The following is a 13,025-nucleotide window of genomic DNA, read 5'->3' as shown; positions in this document are numbered from 1 at the left end:
GGGAGTTAACCCTGGGTGAGTGTGTAGGGTGAAAGCTTAGTATAGATGATCGAAAAGGACAGGGCCTGTTCATGCCATCAAACCATGGTGTAAAATTTACCACTGACAGTTATGTTTAGGTTGGAGTTTGGGGGAAGAGTTAATAAAATATGCTTTTATGTTGACTGTATTATATAAAAAATATAACTCTGTGGAACTGAAACTCACACATGCCCAAATATTCAATAGAACCTACAGCTTTGACCAAGAGTGGTTCAAATTTCGGCAGACTGATTTCAGCAGCAGAACTTTCACCTACACTGTCGCTAAATTAAAAGATGTTCTGTCTGTACTAAAAGTTTAATGGTTCAAATTCTGGTTTGCAACCCTTAAGTCACAGGTTCAGTCCCAACTAGAGTTTATTCAGGAGAGAGATATTAAACAATCTTTCGATCATAGACTCAAACATGTCACTAATAACTAGTTCACTCCAGGGACACTATGCACCTGCAATTATAAGATGTTTTGGATGAAAAGTGTCAGATAATTCTGAATTCAAATGCATCTATCCTCAGGGTGTTTGATATTATAGCTGGCCTTTATCTTTTCATGCCAGCATCTCCTCTCCTTACAGAAATGTCCAGTGTTAGCGATGCTTTCAAAAACAAACTAGATGGTTGGCTGTTAGTTTAAGTGTACAGGTCCTATTCGTGGCATCGCCTGCTGTTTCAAATGGCTTGCCATTGAGAAATTTTGGCCATAGGGGACTACATATTTCTTTATCATTGGGACGTGGCCACCAAGGACTGTATGGATTTGGCATTGCGATTTTCAAAATCATCTAACAACACTTGAGTTTGAGGTATTTCATAATGCAATGTTAAGAAAAATGACATTATTGGGGAGACAGGATTATTCCGTGTCTCATAGGCTCCAGATACATTTCAGAGATGGTTAGGGTTTGATATGTTGGTAATCACAATCTTCTATCAGATGGCCTGAATAAATATGCAGCTTCAGAGAGTGAGGGTGTACATGCTTTCTAACAGACTGCCTGGAAAAAAAGAATTTTTTTTACTTACATGGCTGCTAAAATTATTGAATGATTCTGAGAGGAAACAATAATAAGTGGGTTTGTCAAAGTTTCCTAGGTTAGTGGCATTAGGATGATCAGAGTTTTGTTTAAGATGCTAAGTAGCAAGTAAACTAAATATCAATGAGAAGAATTTTATATTTAACTTTGTTTCCATGTTACTTCTTTACCAAAGTCTGTATTCTGATTACAATCTATGGTTGGTTGGTTGGTTGGTTGGTAGTTTGGATGGATGGATGGATGGATGGACGGACGGACGGTTGGGTGTTTCATCACTGGATGGATGTTTTGTCAGTTGGTTGGTTTGATGGATGGATGGCCGGACGTTTGGTTGGTTGGTTGGATGAATAGACAGCTGGATGTTTGGCTGGATGGATGGATGGATGTTTGGCTGGTAGGTTGGATGGATGGATGGATGGATGGATGTTTGGTTGGTTGGGTTGATTGGTTGGTTGGTTGTATGGATGGATGGATGGATGGATGGCCTGACATTTGGTTGGAAAAATAGATGGATGGATGATGTTTTGTTGGTTGGATAGATGGATTGTTGGTTGGATGGATGGACGGACGGATGGATGTTCCGTTGGTTGGTTGCTTAATTGGAATTTTTTCATGCTCTGTTATTGTGGTTTCAGATAAGCCTGCCCCTAAATGTAACACAGAAAAAAATTAATGTTGTTGCGTTACATGTCCTGTCTAAGTGGGTTACGCTGATAGTAAAAAGTCAGATAAACGAGACTATAAGAGAAACCATTATGAGTCAGTGCAGGTAGAGGCATCATGCCCATTCCCCTCTCAGATTTTTAAGCCAAGTGGATTTAGAATGGATTATTTGAACTTCCAAAAACCTATTTGTAACATGATAATCAAATGAAATGATTATTACATCTAAAAAAGAATGTCTGTGGCATAAATCTTTATTCACATGTCTAAATTTTGTCAGTCCAATCGAGTCACATGTTTTGCTATAGTCGACAACACTTGAGTGCTTCGGAGATTGTGCTCACAGGGAAGTTTGAGTACCCAAGGGAAACACGTTATTATGGTAATACAATTATTAATTGCATCAACTTCTGTGCAGTTCAATTTGCCAACTATGTCTGATCTCTGTCTAAACAGTCAATTAAGTTATATTCATTAGTCATAGTCTAATATGTCTATGTTTGATCAGTTGCCTTAAACCTCCTTTGATGCTGAAATGTGTTTGGCAGGTTTTGCAGTGTCTTGACTCTTTACAATCTCCTTTCTTCATGTTAAAAGAAAGCAGCAGCTTATTATCTTATTCTATCTGTAATTTCAGTGTGAATCTTCTCCTTTCCAGTCATTATAAAACTGTTAAGTAAACAATTTTATGAAGACACAACATATTCATGCAGAAATACAAACCACTTTGTTTCCATTTCTTTTGCAGTTTTTCTTCTTACATCGTAAAATAGCTAAATATGTCAGATACTCATTCAACCTCATAAAATATAACCAAATGTGTCCCCATTACTGATACACATTTACTGTTAAGCAGCTGCTAATTTAATTGGTTTATTAAAAAAGTGTATGACACTGCGATTTATAATGCATGTTGCAGCATTAAAAATGTGGTGTAAATGCTGTGGCTGACCCTGGTGCCCACTCAAAGGGGAAAAAATGGCCTGGATGGACACAGAAATGATGGGGCTAATTCTAAAGGCTATCAATGTGGAAACATCCAGTGGAATATGACAAGAATTCAATGAAACAATTCCTGAGCACAATTAGCCCTCTTTCCTGTGTTCAATGTACAACACAGTCATAAATAACACCAAGCTGAATTTCCCACTTTAATTAATGTCTCAATTAGATTGGGAACATTAAAGGTAGTAATGATTTCACTCTTTGCTCTGATCATTAACAGCACGCTCACTCTTGCCTGAGATATTCACACGATTCTGTGGATGTATTAGACTAGATTAATGAAGGCTGTATCAAAAGGTAATTCTCTTTGCCAATTTATCCACTTACGACTCGTATTGTAGGCTAGTGTGTCTTCTCCACTTACACTCAAACACCACACCACACATGCATGTTGAGCATTTAATTCAAAACCATTGGCACTGAAGATAAAACATATTTATGAATGCAGCTTTCTTTTTATGTTGACATACTTCCTATTGAAACAGGAAGTTGGGGCAGGTATATAGAAGGGATTTGCCTTTAAAACAAAGCTAATGCATTTTTTATTCACAGTCAAGAAATATTATTTGCTACTGATTGCTACTGAAGTATCTGATTGGACAAGGATCTGGCCATGCAAGATGATGCAATCCAATTTGTCAAGTAACAGACACATGTTTATTTACGTTTCCTCTTGGTGAGGGGTTTAATTAAGAAGTTTCAGATGACAGATGACAAAGTCTATGAAAGGAATGAGGAAAAATCAGTTCAAGCTTTTTTGCGAGTTCCGCTGATAACCAAAATAGACATCATTTGTCAAAATTGCTGCAGAGAGCAGGTAAACTTTCTTAGGAGACTGTATCACACAAGTCCAAGTATATCAGATGGTGTGTTGTAATCCCAGATGAAATCAAAATGATACATAGGAGGTCTTATTATTGCAATATAGTCTGTTACAGTCATAAAGGCCTTCGGGCCTAATAATCCTTTACAGAGTAATCAATATTTACTGTTGGCCTCATAGTGCTCACCAGTGCTTGCTGATATTGAACTGCAAGATGTCTTGAACTCTTTAGAGACAATCAACCTCAACATCCAATCTATGGTAAAAGGAATTGTTCACCCAAAAATGTTTATTCTGCCATCATTTATTTAAAGTTGCACTCAGTAATGTTTTCCTCATTTAAGAAGTATAACTCCTAAAAACATGAATTGTAATTTTGCAATATATGTATGAAATCATGAGCACTCACATTAAAATGAAGACTCCAGTCATATCAGTAATCTTATAAAAGCCATTTAATTCTACATGGAGAGGGTCCACACATGTTACAATCACATGACCAGCTGAATACTACTCACTTAATCTCAGTAACCGTCCTGTTATTTGACACTTTCACTCATTGATTAAAGTAATCATGTCTGACTGTGAATACTACATTTCTACAATGACATCTGAAACTGAAAACTATTGATTTTAAATGATGCTGCATCCAAAACACTAGGTGTCAGTGTGAGTACAAGATAACACAAAGACAAAAGTTACTGGGTGCCCCTTTAACCTCATGTCATTCAAAACTTGTAAGAACATTCTTCTTCTGTGGGGAAATCAAATTTTTCAACCTATCATAGAATGAACATTACTTTAACTACAGTTTTGCAAACTGACTTTTATGTGCAGAATTTTGGGTTTTGTTGCAAATCCTGGTGAAATTAACAAAAGAGGTGCACAACAACTGTGCGTTTTATTCACTTTCACAAAAATCACGACTACAATGACTGATTATGACTTTATGAACCGTTATTTTTCACACTTTTAATTACACACTGCTATGATATCTAAACACTTTTACTATAACGCATCATTTGAAAAACGTTACATTTTAACGCTTGTATTACAGACCACCTACATTTACACACATATTCCAATGTGATTAACTTCCCCGGCAGCTCATCCGATAGAATATTGGTCTTTGGACTTGGAAGACTGTGGTTTGAGGCCAGTCAGCAAGGTGAGGCAAAAGTGTCATAGAAGTGACAAAAGAAGATGTGATTGCTTCAGAAAATGTGCTTTTCATTTCTCATTTTGTTTTTGGACATTATCGTTTAGGTTTAGGTGTTGGTAAATAGTAAGGATATCTGTTTTGTGTTTACCTCTCATTTCATTTTAGATCACTAATATTCACCTTAAAAACCTTGCCTGATTATGACACCATTTCACTTGCTTTAGCACCCGCCACCACCCCCCCAACTGCTGGACATTTCATTGGGAACCTGCAGCCAAACGTGTAATAAGACACGTAATTTAGTTTATAAAAAATTTTGCCATGATCATATAATGTTCATTAGAGCAGGCTGATTTTTTTCGAAATAATATCTTGGCCGCTCTTTTACATATAGAAATGCTTTATAGGTACTGGGTCTGTCAAGCTTCAAAATGACAAAAATGCCAAGCACCATTGGTTCGCTTGTGTTTTGTGACCAAACAAAATTGCCATATTTGATTTGAGAGCTACAGAGGAGGGGAAGATTTTTTTTTTGTACACTGGAAGAAAGTTTTTTTCTGGTCTTATGTTCCTGTAAAAATATCAAAAAATACTTTCAAACTCATTCAACCAATCAAGCATCCGACCATCCATCCAACTAACCAACCAATGATCCATCTGTCCAACCAACCAACCAACCAACCTACCAACCAACAACCACCCATCCGTCCATCCATCCATCCATCCATCCAACCAAAATATATTAATCTTGAGAAGCAAATTTAAAAAAAGATATGAAGTCTTGTTTTCAGTGAAATCGAACAAAATTGGGTTTATGCTTTAAAAATAAAATGATTGCCAGTGGGGTAAGAAAAAGTGTTTTTCCTTTGACTCAATTTCTATTGGCAAATAGAGTTTTGTATCTTTTTTTCTTATAAGCTTAAACGTAACTATATTTTGTTAGATTTCTCAGAAAACAAAGACAATATATCTCTTGCCATTTTGCTTCTCAAGTAAATCTATCTGGTTTTAACAATGCTTTAGATATTTTTACAGTAATACAGTATACTGTTTGCAGCGTTTTAAAGAGAGGAAGTTATTGTAAGACTTCAGAAGACTTGAAATAAAGACACAAATCACATGAGCAATGTCTATGAAACAGATGTTATTCTTTTACGGTGCTTTTTATTGTCATTTTGGAGCTTGATAGACATTAATAGGTACTTGGTCATTAAAGCTTCAAAATAATGTCAAGCGCCATTGGTTTGCGCGTGTTTTGTGTCCAAACTAAATTGGCATAGACATCCCATTTCATTTTCATTGCACATAAAAGAGTGGCCAAGATATTCTTGAAATCCTTTTGTGTAGCATAGAAAAGTCATATTGGAACATTTGGGAGTAAATAATGTCAGAATTTTCATTTTTGGGTGAACTATTCTTTTAATACATTTATGGCAACTAGATGAAAGTCTTTTGGAGAGTAAACAAGTTACAAATGGATTCTACCAGTTATCACAAAATCATAAAAACAGAATACCAAACAAAAGAGTGTGCTGATAGACATTGGCTGCTTTTTCACTGAATTCATAAATCTACATGTTTTCTTTCGAATCACACCTTGAACGGTTCACCTTCTTGAAAATACGACTGCCAGCAGCGCATTGGCCACAACGATTTATGTGGTAAGTGATCTGGCCAAAATCGATTTAAACTGTCAGCATTAACTGGACATCAACCTTGGTATCATATCATGTGCAGGTTTTATAATTCAAGTGACTGCAGTCTCGTCTTGCTGGTCACCTCTAATCACACTAGAGGCACATGACCCTGATGCACTGTACAGCTAGGACATATGAAAACACTGTCCTCCACCAGCACAATGTGTAGAGTCCTACACTGTAAAAACTGTTAACCTGCTATTGTTGCCTTCATGAGCTATTTTTACCTGATCTAACCCTTAAAATGAGTTTTGTTGGTCTGGTGTATAATTCATATAACTACTGTTATAATACATTATAACACGTCCCCTATTCATAGTTATACTTAAGTGTATAAGGCATTATAACTCAAGCTACAGTCCATTTTAACGCAGAAGACGTTAATAAAGTTAATCATCAAGTGCTGTATAGTGTCAAACAGTCAAAAGGCTTTATGACGTGAATAAAGATACAAAAGTAATATCTTCTTATAAATAGCCATAACAACATTTTTACATACAATAATAAAATACAAAATAAAATAAGTCTCCAAATAACATGCACAGACATTATAGTTTACTGAGTCCAGTATAGAATCAGTTTGATTTTTATTTTATTCTTCTGTGGTTTTGCAATAATTTTTAACAAGCGTACACTGAAATCAAACAGAAACATAGAGGAGGCTACAGGCAGCCACAGTCCTAACCTGAAGGTAAACAACACTCATTAAAGATATACTTTCTATCGTAATCAGAGTAACCGGCAGTGATCAGTGACGATACATTCTATTGATCTCTTGTTTTCTATTTTCGGCATCGTGCGGGTCCACTGTCCACTGTGAACTGGCCAAAACTTTCAAAAAAATAAGGCTGGGCATAGAAATGCATAAATTATTCGACTACAAAATGTTTAGTAAGATTTCTGTTTTCTGTGTGTTGTGTTCTGTTGTCACTATCACTGTGGAGGACCTGTTTCTAGATAAAACGAGTTCTTGCTTCAATGTCCCAATGTCGCGAAGGTGTTGCGTGAACTGTTGCTCTCGAGCCCTACATAAAAACGCACAGGAAATCAACAGTCGGACAGCAGTTTCACTGAATAATACATTCGATTTTGGTTTATTTCGCACCAAATCTTATCGTATGCTTTCATAACAATTATGAGTCTCATGAATCATTTATTAGACTTCTGAATTATACGGTTGTGTTCTTTTGAAGCTTGAAGAGGTTCTCACAATAAAGTGCCAGTGTATGACATCACTGAGCACAAAATTTCTCCCTTCGTGTTAAGAATTGAAAGAAATTAATATTGGGTTATAACAATACAGGGATGAGTAAACAATGACTGAATTTTTATTTTGGGGGGAACAAATCCTTTAAGGGTTTTATGTTTTACTGCATGTCGCCATGACAATTAAGTTGTAAAATTGGATATAACTTTACACAGAAAAGGTTAATAATCGCTTAAATCACACTATGATCATGTTAACACACATATTGTTTACATCTTGTGGTGATAGTTTTGAAACAGTGAGTATTTAATTGTTTATGGATTGGCCCCCATTCACTTCCATTGTAAGTGTCTCATTGTATCCAGATTTTTTCAAGAAAAGGAGGGTCAAATCAAAATACATTTTTGTGGTAATCAATTTTATGCCACAAATTCTGTCTAATGAGCTTAACTTGAACATTCATTAAAATGTTTATTTTTCTCACCTTATTGGCAAATTCTTCTTTTATTTCTTGTTTTAAATATAAGCCTTACTAATTGTATTAGATTTGTGTTTAAAATAACAAAAAGACATACAGTATATTGGTCTACAGTTTGCTGCTCAAATCAGTTTTTAAAATGAATAACCAGCTCATAAAGGGTGTGCAGAGGAGAGAAGTGTGCTAACAGCAACAGGATATATACAGTACTGTACAGTGTGTACACTTCAATTTGGCAGCATTTGAGATCTTGTGGAAATAACTCATATTATGTATTTGACAAACAAGCAGCTAAACTTTATCTCAAACTGCAGGGTCCTGCTAGGGGCCTGATTATTTTGGTCATGGATGGCCATTTGATTTCGACAGCTTGCACATTTACCTATTCAGGGGCAGAAATGGGTGAAACTTCTCATGCAGAACATATTCAGAGAGGACATGTTTGTGACTCACTCCATGTTTGCATAGTACATACAGTACATAAAACCCCTCTACCTGGTATACGATAAAGGAAAGCCTTTGAAACCCAGAAAAGGAAGACCTCTACGCTGTAGGGCCAAATGCAGAAGCAGGAGGAGGGGGTTGGGAAAGGTCTGCGATGGCATAAGTGCGTCTATTATGCGTCCATGCCACTGTGCGATAAGGAGTTGCCGGAACTTGTTTATATGCAGCAATTTGAAAACTAATTGAAAAATCCTGCCGTGAAGCTGATGCATATCAAAATGGGATTATTTTAGAAATTATCGTCTGCCACTGTCGGTCAACAACTAATCTTCACTTTGTTGGAATTCAAATGACCTAGCCATGTTTCCATTGCCGCAACATTGGGGCCAGGGCTATGAGGGGCCTATATAATAGCTGCAGATAAACTTTCAGCAAACCTTCCTCAAAGTTGCCATACTGGACACCAATCCAAGTTCTGCAAGCAAAATTAGCAGCTCCTTCAGCCGATAAAGAGTAGCTAAAAGTCTCTGGCACAGTGAGATGATAGGAAGTGGTGCTGTTAATATTTGATGGTGCATGTGTTTTGAAGCGGGGTGCATTAACTGCACATTCTTAGGGCTTTTGGCCTGGCTGCCCGCCACTCTCTGGCTCAAATTGCTGGTGTTTATCACTTTTGCCTGTGTTGGCAACAAAAGTCGACACACTATCCCTGTTGAAGAGCTGTCAGTCAGCGCGGCGGGGTGCGAACACTTAGCACAGGATGCAGAGATATTGTTCTAAGCAGCACAGACACACAGGCACTAATACACAGTGTCCCTTCCTCAGTTAAGGGCTTCCTCTGTTGGATCAAACAGAGTGTAAAACGAGTCCCAGGATCACATATAAAAATCATAACTTAACCCAGAGAGGATCTACAGCTTTACTTTGAATAAAGAGTTGATGTAGACTGGTGTAAAAAGGTTCGCTCATAGAATGTTAGCTGTTGACAAGCTCACACATTTTATTTTATTTAATTTAAACTTAGGTTTTACCCTCATCTTACTAGCCGAACATGCATTTTTAGGTCACACAGGAGTAGGGGTAGAGGTTAGATTTAGGGTAAGGTTAGGGGATAGGGTTGGGTTAGCAATGTAACTACAGATGGAATTAAATGTAGGTATTTTAAACATAAGTACAATGAAATAACACATACATACATAATAATTACATTGATTAGAACACTTAACTCTTGTACGTCAATAAAAAAAGTTACTAAGAGGTCCTTAGAGGACAAAAATATCTGTGTCAAAAAACTGCCATAAAAATATTAGACCTGATCATAACTACCCAATATTCATTCATTTTCAGGATTTTAACCCTTTAAATGCCAGTTTGTTTACACAATGCTACTGTTGTTTTTTACACACACACAATTCTCAATACACACATACAAAACATACTCTGACAACACACACCCACACTATTTTAGCTAAATCATTTGTTCAATTGGCCTGCAGTGCTCTATAATACAGCAAACAGAAAATAGGAAAAAATAGCGCTATCTCGTGGAAAATATAAAAAAATTACAATTTTGAAGCCAGGGCTCAGGAATTAAATCATAATATAGTCATATTCACGATTTTATGATTTTAAGGGCACTGGGATCAAATATAGCAGTTTTTATGGATTTCAATGGGGTCATTTTTGTCCTGAAGGTCCTGAGTGTAACTTTTGTGTACAAAGTATATTATAGATGTATTAATAGGAACTGAGGTTGAAATATTAAAATTCTCCCAAAAATACACACCTTTGGCAAAATTTAAGCCGTTGACATTAACAGCCAAAATGATTGAAAAAATAAATAAATAAAAAAGACAAACATTTCCTGAAGGTCACACAATGGTTAAGTACAAAGTGGGTCCCATTTTTGTTGTATAAAATGCTCTTGACTGCAGGCATGTGCCACTGTAATTATCTATGATAATGCTAACAGCTTTAAAATTGAATTATGAGTATAATTCGCTTCTGAAAATAACACGGACTGACAGCTTTAACAGAAGCATCTACCATTGATTAACAACCTCTGAGCTCTCAGCTGAGAAGTCAGTCAATTCATCTATGGCAAAATGAATGATATTTTTACGTGCGGAAACAGACTGTTGCACTCTATTTTAAATTTCTTTATTATTAGCATAATTACCATAAACTAGCATTAATGAGCCCCAAAACTGGCACATAGTTTTATTTACATAAAAAGAAAAGTAATAAAAGTCCCAGCAAAAAAGTTTTTTTTGAACGCATTTGTCATTTTTAAAAGTATTTTTGTTCATGTTTTTTTTAGGTCTTTTATTTTGAAATTAGTTCACTTCCTTGTCTAGTCATGTGATTATCCTGTTTCCCTCTTGTTCATGTGCCGTGTTCTCATTGGTTTATAGTCTTGTTATTAGTTTAGTCTTGTTATGTTTCATTGTCTTGTTATCACTTCTGTATTTTCATTAGTTGTCTTGTTAACTTGTTTATCTAGTCTTTGTATGTATAGACCTCATGTACTCTAGTTCTTGGTCGAGTATTGTAGATGTTATGTTGTCAAGTCTTCACAATGATGTTTTGAGTTATTTCATGTTTTTGATCACACATCATGTAAATAAGATGCACTTGGTTTCTCACACTTCATCGTCTGCTCTGTTCTTTCATCAATAAACTGATAATTCAACATGTTTTCTCTATCCTCATTTTAAACTTTAGTGCACTGTACAACTAAATCGCCCTAAATCAAATCAAAAAGAGAGGTTAAGAAGATTTTACTTTTAAATAAACTATACATACAGTGGCAAGAAAAAGTATGTGCACCCTTTGGAATTAGCTGGTTTTCTGCATTAATTGGTCATAAAATGTGATCATATCTGCATCAAGGTCACAAGTGTAGACAAACACAATGTGCTTAATTTAACAATTATAATCTTTCATGTCTTTATTGAACACATCCCATTAAACATTCACAGTGCTGTGGAAAAAGTAAGTGAACCCATTGATTTATTAACTGGCCGAGCCTCCTTGGCAGCAATAAGCTCAACAAAGCTGCAGATTATACCTGCACAACTTTCAGAAGACATTTTGGACCATTCTTCCTTACAGAACTGCTTCAGCTCAGCCATATTCTTATGATGTCTGGTATGAACAGCTCTCTTGAGGTCACTCCACAGTATCTCTGTTGTGTTAAGGTCTGGGCTCTGACTGCACCACTCCAAAAGGTGGATTTTCTTTTTTTGAAGACATTCGGTAGTGGGTTTACTTTGATGTTTTAGGTAATTGTCCTGATACATCACCCAACTTCTATTGAGCTTCATCTGGCGCACATCCACCCTGACATTGTCCTGTAGGATATCTTGATGAACTTGTTTATTCATGTTTCCTCGATGATGGCAAGTGTTTCAGGCCCCTGAAACAGCAAAACATCCCAAATCATGATGTTTCCTCCACTGTACTTCACCATTGAGATGATGTTTTCATGTTGGTATGCGGTGCCCTTTTTATGCCATATGTAGTTCTGCGTGTTCTTCCCAAACAATTTAACCTTAGTTTAATCAGCCCACAAAACATTTCCCCTGTAGCGTTGTGGAGTGTCAAGTTGGGGTTTGGCAAACTTACAATGTTTTTGGTGCTGTCCTGCCATGGACACCATGCCTTTTTAATTTTTTTCATAAAGTTGATTCATGAACAGAGATGTAAAACAGTTCCAGTGATTCCTTCAATTCTTTAGCTGTCACTCTAGGGTTCTTTTTTACCTCATTGAGCATTCTGCTGTTTGCCCTTTAACCATTTCCAGCTTTACGTAAAGCAAAAAGTCTTTACATAGATCTCTTTTTTTATGATGCATTGTTCACATCAGCAGATGCCTCTTGTGAGTAGCTAACTCAAACAGTTTGAGTGCTTTTTATAAGTCAAAGTTGCTCTAACCCACACCTCCAATGTCGTTTCATTATCTGGATGCCAGGTTTGCCAACTCCTGACTTTCATTAGCATTTGTTGATGTATTTAGCCTATGGGGTTCACTTACTTTATCCACAGCACTGTGAATTTTTAATGGGACGTGTTCAATAAAGATATTATAATTGTTTGTGTGTTGTCAGCTTATGCACATTTTGCTTTGTCTATACTTTCGAGTTTGATGAAGATGAGATCACATTTTATGACCAATTAATGCAGAAACCGGCTAATTCCAACTAATACATTTTATTGTAAACACACACACACACACACACACACACACACACACACATATATATATATATAAGATGCTGGAAGAAACAGGTAGACAAGTATCTATATCCACAGTAAAATAAGTCCTATATCGACATAACCTGAAATGCTGCTCAGCAAGGAAGAAGCCACTGCTCCAAAACCACCATCAAAAAGCCAGACTACAGTTTGAAAGTACACATGATGACAAAGATCTTACTTTTTGGAGAAATTCCCTCTGGTCTGATGAAACAAT

The 13,025-nt window shown here is 36.3% G+C and overlaps 1 protein-coding gene across 1 annotated transcript in view; it reads right to left on the bottom strand.

Annotated features, from left to right (window-relative positions):
* Window positions 1-442: 442 nt before the first annotated feature.
* LOC127661217 (transcription factor Maf-like) overlaps window positions 443-13,025 on the bottom strand; it is a 93,928-nt gene continuing 81,345 nt past the window's right edge. The window contains exon 3 of the mRNA XM_052151827.1: window positions 443-1,719. The gene's annotated coding sequence lies outside the window, so the exon portion shown is untranslated. The remainder of the gene's footprint in view (window positions 1,720-13,025) is intronic.

The sequence above is a fragment of the Xyrauchen texanus genome, chromosome 21 (assembly GCF_025860055.1).
Source record: "Xyrauchen texanus isolate HMW12.3.18 chromosome 21, RBS_HiC_50CHRs, whole genome shotgun sequence".
NCBI lineage: Eukaryota > Metazoa > Chordata > Actinopteri > Cypriniformes > Catostomidae > Xyrauchen > Xyrauchen texanus.
The sequence above is the reverse complement of the archived record's forward strand: the minus strand, read 5'-3'. Positions and strand labels throughout refer to the sequence as shown.